Source organism: Amblyraja radiata, chromosome 4, assembly GCF_010909765.2.
Source record: "Amblyraja radiata isolate CabotCenter1 chromosome 4, sAmbRad1.1.pri, whole genome shotgun sequence".
Lineage (NCBI taxonomy): Eukaryota > Metazoa > Chordata > Chondrichthyes > Rajiformes > Rajidae > Amblyraja > Amblyraja radiata.
Window position 1 is genome coordinate 103,914,011 of NC_045959.1, and position 14,345 is coordinate 103,928,355.

At 47.1% G+C, this 14,345-nt stretch overlaps 1 non-coding gene across 1 annotated transcript; it reads right to left on the bottom strand.

Annotated features, from left to right (window-relative positions):
• Window positions 1–2,633: 2,633 nt before the first annotated feature.
• Window positions 2,634–2,824, bottom strand: LOC116972662. The gene has a single exon (XR_004411862.1). It is a non-coding gene; the product is annotated as a U2 spliceosomal RNA (small nuclear RNA).
• Between the last annotated feature and the right edge of the window lie 11,521 nt (window positions 2,825–14,345).

A 14,345-nucleotide genomic window follows, 5' to 3' on the forward strand; every position in this document is an offset into this window, starting at 1 on the left:
GTTCTAAATGGCTTACCCCTTATTCTTGGCCCCCGGTTCTGGACTCCCCCAACATCGGAAACATGTTTCCTGCCTCTAGCCTGTCCAAACCTTTAATAATCTTATATGTTTCAATAAGATCCTCTCTCATCCTTCTAAACTGCAGAGTGCACAAGCCCAGCCGCTTCATTCTCTCAGCATATGACAGTCCCGCCATCCTGGGAATTAACCTTGCAAACCTATGCTGCACTCCCTCAATAGCAAGAATGCCCTTCCTCAAATTAGGGGACCAAAACTGCACACTATACTCCAGGTGTGGTCTTACTAGGGCCCTGTACAATATGATTATGACTGATCATCCAAAATAGTAAGATTAAACGAGAACTTACCAGTTTGAAGTTTGATCTGTATTTTATGAGGAGTTACGATGAGGGATTATGTGAAGAACCCGCTCAGTGCGCAGGCGCGGCATACTTCCAAGCAGCGGTGTGGAATCACAGATAGACACAGTTATTTGAAGTAAACATAGTAAAGATAAGGAGACATCAATTTATTAGTTTGATCCATATAGTGAGGGTGGGAGCGGAGGGCACGTAATCCCTCATCGTAACTCCTCATAAAATACAGATCAAACTTCAAACTGGTAAGTTCTCGTTTAATCTTACTATTTTACTTCGGAGTCACGTGAGTGACTACGTGAAGACTTCAAAGCTCTGTGATTTCAAACCGTGTAACAGTTCATACTTCACTCGCTGCCGAAGTCATTCGAGGGAGGAAGTATGTTATCGTAATCAACCATGAATCTGTTTGTAAAAACAATAATGGTGTTATTAACAACAACAAGACCAATTGCTCCCCCGGGCTTAAATTATATATTTTTTGCAGATTCTTTTTCTGCAAACGATACAGGTTCTGTCAGTGGTTTGTTATAAAAATTTGGAACGTATACTCCCTAGACCACCCTGCAGTAGCCAGGATGTGGTCCATTGGCTCGTCCATCCTCTTAGTTACTGACGTGGAAGCTGTCCTGGTGGAATAAGATTTTATACACGTTAGTATTTACTCCAGCAACTCCCAGTACCTGCTTGAGCCACTAGAGATAGTTTAGCTCGTCACCCGACCATGAGGTTTCCTGTGGCTGACCCATAAGGCTTTTTCCTCTCCCTCGGTATTCCTTATTGTGTCGATCTCTAAGTGGGTCATGACACATAAAACGTGGTTCAGGTGGGTATGCCCGGAATTTCATGACTGGACCTGATGTTCCTGGTCTGTTCTGTTTGGCCAACCCTTGAATGGGCATGTGACACTATCTGGTGTTATAACCATGTTGTCCCATCGCAGTAGATGGGAGAGCTGGCTCTTTGTGTTGATGTAAGGCCACCAGCATGTCCATCTTCAGGGTAGGCTGTTCCAGGGTGAGTGACCTGGCTGGTGATCATCCCCTAAGGTATGTCAGGATTTCACTGACATCCCAATTTGGGTGTACCTATTTCTGGGGAATGGATTGATATACCTCTCCTGTATCTGATCACCAGTGAGCGGTACCCAAGTTGAGTAGGCTAACAGAACATGTCCTTCATTGTGGTGAAGACCTGCCAGGAGCTCCAGTACAGTTTTTTGTTATAGTTGAATGTGTAATTCCTGTTTTGGAAAACAGTGTACCATTTCTTGATGCTCCTCAGGTATGTTCCCTAGGATATGCGACGGAATGCTGTCATCAGGTTGATAGTGCTGCTGATCCAAGCACAGCAATGGTCTTCCCAATTCTGCAATTCTTTTAATGACCATGTCGAGGATCACTGGGAACCATGCTTGTGGACTTGGTCCACTGTAATTTGCGTAGTACCCGACTGATGAAGCCGTAGTACCTATTGAAGAGGTAGAAGGAAAGGAAAACATAGAGATTAGGTTCCCCCCACCCCTCAATACGCGGGAATGTCTCCATTGCCGCTGCCTTGAGATTGGTTTCATGTGACGTAAGTTAGTACGTGGTGATTTAATTGGATATAAGGAATCGATATCTGGTGTCCATATTGCTTAGTGATTTCAGCAAATATTTTTGGTTTAAATGTATGTTTACAGTATTTAGCTCACCTGATAGGTGAGTTACTGATGGTCAAACATGTTTGACGACATACGGTTTCCAATTGTTAATAAATTGTCACCTAATATCGATGTTCTCCGCCCAAGTGGTTTGGTATATGCCACCACTGTGATGTTGTTATCTTATAAACGAACATGCAAATTTGGTGGATTACTGAGCAAATGCTTCACTAGAATTAAGTAAGTTAATATATAACATGTTTAAGTCAATTCATATTGGCATTAAGTATTACAAGCTCAGTAACACATCAGGACACATAAGATGTTACTCAAAACAGGTGGAAGTGTACAACCATAATCCTTCCTGCCGATAAATTCCATGATAACACGACAGATTAATCCATTTGCCCCCATATTACAGGTATGGAGATAGTTTTGAACACTAGTATCTCAGCTCATAGGAAAGGTACAAAGTTCAGTAGCTGGTAATGCTGCTATATCCCAATTACTTTGCCACGTAGTTGATTGGTGGTTAATGCACCATGACTGATAGTCTTAATGAATACCAGATAACAACGTTGTGGATGGTCAACGTAAATATCTGGATATATATTTTGCGCACCGTTCCCAGAGGCAATGCAATACTGGGTCGATGCGTGGAGTGGGCGGAGCAAGCCCCTATTCCATCTCCCTGTTCCAAACTCAATTTAATATATGGTCCCTAGATAAGGGACGTATCAGATTATTAAACTGATAAGAACAGATACTACACTTGATCTTAGCCAAAAGGCCGAGAAGCGATGCAGCTAAAGCTGTATCCAAGGATAGTTTGTCGTTAATATATAGACATGCCATGACGGAATGTTTCTAAGTGTCAGGGCTAGTTGATTCTGGATAACTTTGACTTAAATGCCGCAACGCTCATCATGGTTACTCCATCCAGGTAATTGCGGTTATCCGAAACTTATATGAGAAGGTACTGAATAGTGTGCATCTTCAAGGTCGATGTCTACCATAAAGTATCCTTGGATCCATGGTAGTAGTTACAAATCCCATGAATGGGTATACCTGGTGAAATACTCAAGTGGTTTATCAACGATGGTGCGACATTCACCATCGTGGGAGGGTAGACCACTTGGGGTGCTTGCTGAATTGGTGGCAAGATATTAATTCTATTCCCCTTGTATTTATTTTTTGGTATATAACTACCAAGAGTGATAGCTTCCTAACCAGGCGTGATTCATCCACCCCTTGTTAGTACAACCCTTAACCTTTATGTGATGGTAGGAACCATACTTATCTGTCTTCATTGTTGTTTTCTTCGGTTTCTGGTTCCTTGTTCTTGTAGGGACGATGTTTGTTGGGGGGTGGCGCATTTTCCCCTGGGGCCTGCTCTGGGCCGTGGCCTAAAATGCTACGGGTTTGGCATGCAGGCCCCGAGCTTTCACCAGTACCATGAGGTAGACGCCCCTGGTGGACACGTAGAGGTACTGCTGTCTGGTTTAGTGTGGTGCTCATTCCAGACTCTGCCCTCTTGTGCCGAATAGTTTGAACACTTCGTCCAGTTTTTTAGGACTGGTTTGGTAAGTGCCAGGTAGCAGGATCTGTGCTTGTGAGGTCGGCGTTCTCATAGTCCTGTTAATTTCATAGATTGAGGGCAGGTTTGTGAGTTCATTTCAGAAGTTATGAGGTATACCGTTGAACAGTAGGGTCAGGTGTTTTGCCATACTACCCTGCCCTTCTGGAATGAGCAGGTGGACATGATAGCCGACGTCAGGGTACCAAATGCATTTAAAAAATATTTAGGTTAAATGCGCTGCTCAATGTATCCCCCAATAATTGCGGGCACTTTGAGTAAATGCAATTTAGGGGAGGCGTGATAAAACCAACGCCTCATGGCTACCTGTCTTGGAGAGGTTTTTTGGAAAAGACAGGTAGTAAGCTGGCCATCAGTTGAGACTGATACATCTCGCTAGTGGTGGAACCACATAGCGGCCACACCCAGCAGCTCTTCCTGATCCTGTACCTCAAGCATACTCCCGATATTGTTCAGCCAGTGACCCCTCTTCATGACCAGCCCAGCCACTGGTCACCCCAAAGCTAACCACACTAAGGAGGAAGCGATGGGCAGTGCCTAGGCACTGTGGAGGGTATGCCTGAACCCTCCAGCGAGACTGCCCCTCACGTAGCGTGTCTCGCAGGAGCTCCTGCTCCAGGAGCCGCTCCAGCGGCTCAGGCGGCTGTCTCTCTCCCATGCGGGTGGAGAGACGTCCCCTCCGACAAGTCGGAAGCCACCGGCCGGATGCCTCTTAGGATGGCTGAACATCCAGCCCACAGCTCAGGCACTAGTGGGACTGGGCTCGGCGCGGTGATGGGGATAGCGGAGTGCCCGGTAAATGTTCCTACCGCCTTCTTCTAGAGCTTTTGTGCCTTGTAGTAGCGAGAGCGCCCCTCAAGCAGCGCGTCTCGCAGGCACCTGCTCCGTGAGCCGCTCCAGCGGCTCAGGCGGCTCTCTCTCCCCCCGTGCGGGTGGAGAGACGTCCCGTCCGAAATCGGGAACACCTGCCGGATGCCTCTCGAGTGGCTATGCATCCAGCCCGCTGCTCAGGTACTAGCGGGCTGGCCTCGGCACGGTGTCGGGGAATTACGGAACACCGGGTAACGCTCCTACCGCCTGTTGCTGCTCCCCTCCCCGACGGGAATATGTTCCTCCTTGAACGGGGGACAGTTTTGTTCCAGAGCCTTTTTCTCTGCCTGTAAAAAACACAAGCAGAAAAAGGCTCACCTGTAAAAGAAAACCCGACCTCAGGGTACTCACCTGACGGTCCGGTTCATTCTGTAGCGGGAGAGCCTAACTCCCGTTGCAAGCCGCTGTTGCACTGCTGGCGTAATGCCGCGCCTGCGCACTGAGCGGGTTCTTCACGTAGTCACTCACGTGACTCCGAAGTAAAATCAGTACCCAGTACTGCTTTGTCCCCATATCTCTTGATTCCCTTAGCCCTAAAATATATATATGTGTGTGTGTGTGTGTTATATATGTACACACATTAAAAAAAAATATATATATATATAAGATAGACACAAAATGCTGGAGTAAAGTCAGCAAGACAGACAGCATCCCTGGAGAGAAGGAAGGATTGAGATCCTTTAAACCATCAGCGCTTTGATGTGGCCCATGTTTTGTACGGTGGGTTTGGTTTATGGAAAATCACATATTTGTGGCATAGACTTAATAGAAATAGAGATCCTTCTGGTTTAATGAATCTAATCAGAGGGTGTGAGAGAAACTCACATCAAACGCGTTGGGATTTAAAACAACTTTCATGCTGCAGTTCTGGGCAGAAGCTGTCTATTGTCATACAGTGAGGTAGAGAAAGTTGGAGCAATGGTTACCACAGTTAGTTACAACATTTAAATTAGTTTAGTTTAGTTTAGAGATACAGCATAGAAACAGGCCCTTCAGTCCACCGACCAGCGATCCCCGCACATTAACCTTATCCTAGACACACGAGGGAGAGCTTTTACATTTTTACCAAGCCAATTAACCTACAAACCTGTACGTCTTTGGAGTGTAGGAAGAAACCAAAGTTGTTGGAGAAAACCCACGCAGGTCACGGGGAGAACGTACAAACTCCGTACAGACAAGCACCCATAGTCAGGATGTGACCTGGGTCTCTGGTGCTATAAGCGCTGTAATGGGCCTGTCGCCGTGTGGGCCTACCACCTAATCGACGTCAAGCTACGGCAAGCTACCAACAACCGGACATCCACCTACGACCACACCAACGACAACCTACGTCCACAAGCTACGACAAGGTAAGACCCTGTTGGCGACAACTTAAGACAATTCAGTCGCCGGTACCTGTCGCCGGTTGGCGTAGGTTGACATAGGTAGTCGCCAATGGAATTCACCGATGTCAACCTACGACACCCGGCGACAGCCTACGTCATCCTGGCGACAGCACATAAGTCAGGCTACGAACGTTAGCAGCAAGCCCACGGGCGCCGACTGTCACCGAAAAGCTTTGAACATTTCAAAATCCAGCGGCAACCAGAAGCGGTACAAAAAATGTATTAAGATATATGTGTTGTGTATTATTGTAATTTACTGTACTTCTAATAAAAATAATTAAAAAAAAAAAAAAAAAAAAAAAAAAAAAAAGAAAACAGGTACGACTCTTTGGGCGACTGAGGAGACCATACAGGCAACACCCCGGCGACCATGTGGCGACAGCCTAGTCGCCTAAAAAATCGCCTAAGTGGGACAGGCCCATAAGGCAGCAACTCTACTGTTGCACCACAGTGCAGCCCCAAAACAAAACTAAAAGTAAACTTTTTTAACTTCTGGAGAGATTAAATTGAAGAGCCTCCTGGATTGAATTGATTGCCATTATTTTGCATTTTTTGCCGTTCAATCTCAGATTGCCAATCATGTTGTGACAGCAATGAATGGCAGGGATAGGAGAAGATATTTTTGTTCAGGAACCCAGAGTGTGTTGTATTTCATAAGGTCATAAGTGATAGGAGTAGAATTAGGCCATTTGGCACAACAAGTCTACTCTGTCATTCGTTCATGACTTATCTAACTCTCCCTCCTAACCCCATTCTCCTGCCTTCTCCCCATAACCTGTGACACCCATACCAATCAAGAATCTATCAGTACCTCTGCCTTAAAAATATCCACTGACTTGGCCTCCACAGATTCACCACCCTCTGACTAAAGAAATGTCTCCTCATCTCATTCCTAAAAGAATGTCCTTTAATTCTGAGGCTGTGACCTCTAGTCCTAGACTCTCCCACTAGTGGAAACATCCTCTCCACATCCACTCTATCCAAGCCTTTCACTATTCTGTATGTTTCAAAGAGGTCCCCCCTCGTTCTTCTAAACTATAGTGTGCACAGGCCTAGTGCCGAAAAACGCTCAACATAGGTTGACGTACTAATTCCTGGGATCATTCTTGTAAACCTCCTCTGGACCTTGTGAGGTCTGCATTATTATTTTACAGTGTTGCAATCATTCAAGATGAACGCACATAGTCTTTTTCCCAGGGTAAGGGAGAGCTGCAGGAAAGATATCATTAAACTGGTTTAGGTTTAGTTAATTATTGTCACGTGTACGGAAGTACTGTGAAAAGCTTTTGTTTGGATGGGAAGAGCAGATGAGAAAACTGGGAAGAGCGTAGAACGATTTATATGATACGATACGATAGAACTTTATGTATCCCTGGAGGGAAATTGATCTGCCAACAGTCATAAAAAACACAAAATGCATAAAACACATGAAACGTGAAATTAAAGTGATGAGTGGAAAGGTTTGGGGGATGTGCAAAGATTGGGTGGGGGGAGCGAAGGGGAGTCAGTCTCAGTCTACCCCACGGTACACAAAAATGCTGGAGAAACTCAGCGGGTGCAGCAGCATCTATGGAGCGAAGGAAATAGGCAATGTTTCGGGCGTTGTACGGTAATGGTCATGTGCGGGATCACTGGTCGGTGCGGACTCGATGGGCTAAGAGTCCTGTTTCCACGCTGTATCTTTTATTAAACTAAAAGGTAACTTCACAGATAGAGAATAATTTTTCTAAAGTTAACCAATTCCATAATGAAAAAGATACAAGTAGGGGAGGTAACACAGCCCCATAAATCTGCTCAGCCATTCAAAAACAACATGGCTGATCTGATAAATGGCCCCAACTCCACATCCTAATCTGGTCTCCTCTGTAATCCACACTGTTAGATTGATAACAACTAGGAGTGTCTATATGGAGCACCAAGTATTGACTCCATCTACACCTCACGCTGCCTTGGCAAGGCCAGCAGCATAATCGAGGATAAGTCGCACCCCGGCCACCCCCTCTTCTCCCCTCTCTCATGGCCTTTATAACAAGAGGAGTCGGCTTTAGGAGCTAAGAGGTCCTTCTGCAGTTGTACAGGGCCCTAGTGAGACCACACCTGGAGTATTGTGTGCAGTTTTGGTCCCTTAATTTGAGGAAGGACATTCTTGCTATTGAGGGAGTGCAGCGTAGGTTTACAAGGTTAATTCCCGGGATGGAGGGACTGTCATATGCTGAGAGAATGGAGTGGCTGGGCTTGTACACTCTGGAGTTTAGAAGGATGAGAGGATATCTTATTGAAACATATAAGATTGTTAAAGGTTTGGACACGCTAGAGGCAGTAAACATGTCCCCGATGTTGGGGGAGTCCAGAACCAGGGGCCACAGTTTAAGAATAAGGGGTAAGCCATTTAGAACGGAGATGAGGAAACATTTATAACAGAGAGTTGTGAGTCTGTGGAATTCTCTGTCTCAGAGGGCGGTGGAGGCCGGTTCTCTGGATACTTTCAAGAGAGAGCTAGATAGGGCTCTTAAAGATAGCGGAGTCAGGGGATATGGGGAGAAGGCAGGAACAGGGTACTGATTGGGAATGATCAGACATGATCACATTGATTGGCGGTGCTGGCTCGAAGGGCCGATTGGCCTACCCCTTATTCTTAAAATTGAGGAATCGGGGGTCATAATTTAGTTTAGTTCATTGTCATGTGCCCCAAGGTACAGGTGAGGCTCTCTGATGATGCTGGCTGCCTTTTTGAGGCAGCGCCCCCTGTAATTCCCTTCAATGGGGGTAACGAGGAGCCTTTGAGGAGTTGCGTCAGCTGATGAACACAGAGTAAAGAATATCCCAGTGATCCAAACAGTGGCTGACATTTATAACAGGCAAATTGAGTCAAAAGTCCTTTGAAATAGCGTAATTGGCAATGACGAGCCCTTGTTTATGGCACGTTGGGATTCATCACTGTGATAATTAGCTATTCTTTTTAATGGGGTCATAAGTTCATAAGACATAGGAGTCTTATGAACTTATTCGGCCCATCAACCTTCTTCCCGATGGCAGGAGTGAAATGAGAGTGTGGCTAGGGTGGTGTGGGTGCCTGATGACACTGGCTGTCTTTCTGAGGCAGTGCCCAATACAAATCCCTTTGACATTGGGGTGAGTGGGCAGTGTTCACCACTGTTTACAATTTATTTCTTTCCTGGGCAAAAAATGAAACTAGATCAATGTAAAAAGACACTAACTGTACCTGGGGGAAAGTTGGCAACGGGGCATACAAAGATAAACTGAACAAGCATTTCATTGTGTTCAGGAAGGAACTGCAGATGCTGGAAAATCGAAGGTACACAAAAAAGCTGGAGAAACTCAGCGGGTGCAGCAGCATCTATGGAGCGAAGGAAATAGGCAACGAACTTCAGACTGATGGGGGGGTGGCCGGGAGAAGAAAGGAAAAAGGAGGAGGAGGAGCCCGAGGGCTGAGGGATGGGAGGAGACTACATTGAATTCTCCCAATTTTGTTAGCCCTTGATGTCTCCTCCCCTTCCTCAGCCCTTGGGCTCCTCCTCCTCCTTTTTCCTTTCTTCTCCCCGCCCCCCCCCCCCCCCCCCCCCCCCCCCCCATCCCCCATCAGTCCGAAGAAGGGTTTCGGCCCGAAACGTTGCCTATTTCCTTCACTCCATAGATGCTGCTGCACCCGCTGAGTTTCTCCAGCATTTATGTGTACCTTCGATTTTCCAGCATCTGCAGTTCCTTCTTGAACACTCAGTCTACCCCACGACAGAAGGGGGTCGAGTTGTACAGTTTGGCAGCTGCAGGGTAAACGGATCTCTTGTGGCGTTCTGTAATGCATCTTGGTGGAACCAGTCAGTTGCTGAAGGTGCTCCTTAGGTTGAGCGGAGGGGGTGAGCTGTATTGTCCGGGATGCTCCGCTGTTTGAGGTGCATTCTCCCCTCCAAGACCAACCTCCCATGAATCCAACTTCAACTCCAACTCCACCCCCAGGATGGAGCCAGCCTTCCTGAAGAGTTTGTTGATCCCGTTGCTGTCCTCCACCTTCGCCCTGCTGCCCCAGCACACGGCAGCGAAGGATGTTGCCAGACACAAGGATCGAGCTATGGGGTAGAGGTTGGGCAGGCTTGGAACACGGGAAGCTGACAGAGTTATAGATTTGGACAAAATAATGAGAAGAATTGAAACTGTAGATATACAGAGTCATTTTTTGATGGGGTAGATGGACAGAGGACAATTGGGCTGGTACATGGACAGGAAAGATTTAGCAAGATATGGGCCGAATGCAGCCTGGTTTAGTTTAGTTTAGTTTAATTTAGTTTAGAGATCATACAGCGTGGAAAAAATGGCCCTTTGGCCCACGCTGACTCGTGATCACACCGTACAGCAACGCTAACCTGCACACTAGGAATGATTTACAATTTTCAGAAGCCAATTAATCCTACAAACCTGTTCGTCTTTGGAGTGTGGGGGGGAAACCGGAGCACCCGAAGAAAACCCACCCTGTGGTCACAGGGAGAAGGTCCAAACTCCGTACAGACAGCAACCGTAGTCAGGATTGAACCCGGGTCTCTGGCGCTGTAAGGCGGAATCTCTAACGCTGCGCCACTGTGCCGGCTTAGCTGGGTGGGACTAGCTTAGATGTGCCATCTTGGTTGGCACAGGCTCTGAAATAGACATAAAAATCCCACAACATGGTTTTGCAGATATAATTGAAGGGATTATCACCAGTGTCCTGGCCAAGATTTATCCCTTAGCATGGACGTACGTATAGTGTATTTGATCTGTTTGGATAGCATGCAAAACAAAGCTTTTCGCTGTGCCTCGGTAAATGTGGTAATCTACACATAACTAAAACCCTGATCTTGTTATCTTCCGGTTTGTGCTGTCTTTCTATTTGCACAAAAACGGTCCACGATAGCTCTACGATTTTTCACCAGTTCACTCGCCGTTCCCCTGCGCTGCGAGTGCACCAAGTTTCGTTCCGATCGGTTGAATGTCGTAAAAGTTAGCGAGGTTTAAGAAATCTTTAAAACCGCGCGTGCGCAGGTCGATCTCTTCTCCTGCCGTTCAGCGCTGCGTGGATTAGTCTCTTCCCCTGTCACTCACCGGGACGGTCAGCCCCTTCCTGTGCTGTCGTGTCTTTACTGGAGCTGAGGATGGCCGGCGGAGGTTTCCAACCAGACACAATTTTCGGAGGGACACGAAGCAGCCCAGCCCCTAGCAGCCCAGCATCAGAAACCCAGCATCGGAGACCTAGCCCAGCATCGGAGACCCAGCCCAGCATCGGAGACCTAGCCCAGCATCGGAGACCCAGCCCAGCGTCGGAGACCCTGCCCAGCCCAGAGTCGGAGATGTCGCCAAACTGATCCCGGCGGAGGAGAATGACCAGTGACCAGCGCCCACTGTGAGTCCCCATTGCACCACCAATTCCAGCCATTACCCCTCTGGTCCCCCTCACTGGCCCCTCCCCCATCCCCCCTTCCCCCGTGATACCCCCCCTCTCGCCCATGGTTCTTCCCCCCATCTTTTCTCTGAGCTAACTGCCCCCCTCCCCGCGCACAAACCCCTCTCCCCCCACAACTCCCCCCCTGCCAACTCATCCTTCACCCCCACGGGGGAACGGTTTGCGTTGGGGAACGGGTGAGTGGTGGAATATTGCGTTGGGGAATGGGTTGCGTTGGGGGACCAGGCCTCCCGTGTGACTAGGACCCAACGGGTCCCACTTAGTCTAGTAATAAACCTAAACCTAATTCAAAACTAATTCATTTGGTAGGAAGTGCTTTGGGACATCGTGAAAAGTGTTTTAGAAATGCAAGCCTTTCTTTGCGTTATTTGGTTATTCTGACATTGTATTTTTTGCGTCTTAGCCGTATATCAGTTGCTGCCCAACATCCCAGCGCTTTACTGTAGCGGCACGGTGGCACAGCGGTAGAGTTGCTGCCTTACAGCGCCAGTGACCCGGGTGCTGTCTGTACGGAGTTTGCACGTCCGTCCTGTGACCGCGTGGGTTTTCTCCAAGATCTTCGGTTTCTTCCCACACTCCAAAGACGTACAGGTTTGCAGGCTAATTAGAAGGCACACCAACTTTAATCAGAGCGTGGTGAATCTGTGGAATTCATTGCCACAGACGGCTGTGGAGGCCAAGTCATTGAACATTTTTAAGGCAGTGAATTGACAGATTCTGGATTAATTCCCTGTCCCACGGTACGAGTTCATTCCAAGAGTTCTCCCGAGTTTGCCCTGATTTGAACTCGGAGATTTATGGTAATGGCCACTCGTCGGTACTCGGGGCTCTCGTGGACATTTTTCATCATGTTGAAAAATCTTCACGAGTCTTCCCGTGCTTATCTGCCGTTAGCGAGTCTTCCCGAGTACCTGCTGTTAGCACTAAGAGACGTCCCCGAGCTCCGACGTACCCGCTACATTCATTCTCCGTGCTTACCACGAGTTTGATTTTTTTTAAACTCGGGAGAGCTCTGGGAATGAACTCGTACCGTGGGACAGGGCTATTAGTACGGGTGTCAAGGTTTATGGGGAGAAGGCAGGAGAATGGCGTTGAGAGGGAAAGGTAGATCAGCCATGATTGAATGGCGTAGTAGACTTGATGGGCCAAATGGCCTAATTCTGCTCAAGTTCTAGGAGCTTGAACGTATGAACCAACACCTCTACTTTCTGAGGAGACTGAAGAAATTTGGCATGTCATCTGTGACTCTTATGAACGTCTGCAGATGCACCATAGACAGCATACATGTCGGGTAGCATCACAGCTTGGTTTGGTAACAGCTCTGCCCAAGGCTGCGAAAAATTGCAATGAGTTGTAGATGCCTCTCTGGTTTTCAAGAGAGAGTCAGATTTGGCTCTTAGGGCTAAAGGAATCAAGGGATATGGGGGAAAAAGCCGGAACGGGCTCCTGATTTTGGATGATCAGCCTTTATCATATTGAATGGCGGTGCTGGCTGGAAGGGGCAAATGGCCTACTACTGCACTTATATTCTATGTTGCTATGTTTCTATGCTGCCCAATCCATCCCACAGATCAGACTTCCCACCATTTCTAATCCTATTGGGTTAGAGATGAACCGGACGGTACACTAGCTTTTGGAAAGACCATTCAGAAGCCTGATAAGAAGAGGCTGGTACTGAGGAGAAGACGCAGGTACTGTGCGCTTTCAAGCTTCTGTACTCTCTGGGACAGGATCAAGGACAAGATGGAAGGACCAGGATGGGACAAGTCTTTGATTATCAAGAGATATGGGGAAAAAGCAGGAACATGGTACTGATTTTAGATGATCAGCCATGATCGTATTGAATGGCGGTGCTGGCTTGAAGGGTCGTAGGGTCGAATGGCCCTCTCCTGCACCTATTTTTCTATGTTTCTATCTTGGGAGCTTTCCTGAGGCAGCATGAAGTACAGATGAAGTCAATGGTGGGGAGTCTCTCTGTGAAATGGACTGGGCTACATCCACAACTCTCTGCAATTTCTTGCATTCTAGGACAGAGCTGTTCCCGAAATAAGCTGTGATACAACCCGACCTTAGGTCATAAGGTCATATGGAATAGGAATAGGCCATTCGGCCTATCAAGTTTTGGTACAGTTTTGGTCTCCTAATCTGAGGAAAGACATTCTTGCCATAGAGGGAGTACAGAGAAGGTTCACCAGACTGATTTCTGGGATGTCAGGACTTTCATATGAAGAAAGGCTGGATAGACTCGGCTTGTACTCGCTAGAATTTAGAAGATTGAGGGGGGATCTTATAGAAACTTACAACATTCTTAAGGGGTTGGACAGGCTAGATGCAGGAAGATTGTTCCCGATGTTGGGGAAGTCCAGAACAAGGGGTCACAGATTAAGGATAAGGGGGAAATCTTTTAGGATCGAGATGAGGAAAACATTTTTCATGCAGAGAGTGGTGAATCTCTGGAATTCTCTGCCACAGAAGGTAGTTGAGGCCAGTTCATTGGCTATATTTAAGAGGGTGTTAGATGTGGCCCTTGTGGCTAAAGAGATCAGGGGGTATGGAGAGAAGGCAGGTACAGGATACTGAGTTGGATGATCAGCCATGATCATATTGAATGGCGGTGCAGGCTCGAAGGACCAAATGGCCTACTCCTGCACCTATTTTCTATGTTTCTAAGTCTACTCCACCATTCAATCTTGGCTGATCTATCTCTCCCTCCTAACCCCATTCACCTGCCATCTCCCCATAACCTCTGACACCCATACTAATCAAGAATCGATCCATCTCTGCCTCAAAAATATCGACCGAATTTGCATCCACAGCTTTCTGTGGCAAAGAATTCCACAGATTCACCACCCTCTGATGAAAGAAATTCCTCCTCATTTCCTTCCTAAATGAACGAATACAATGTGAAACAGGCCCAACTTGCCACGCCGACCAATTTTGTCCCATCAACACTAATCCCACCTGCCTGCATTTTCCCCATATTCCTCTAAAATATATTATCCATGTATCCATTTTTTTTTTT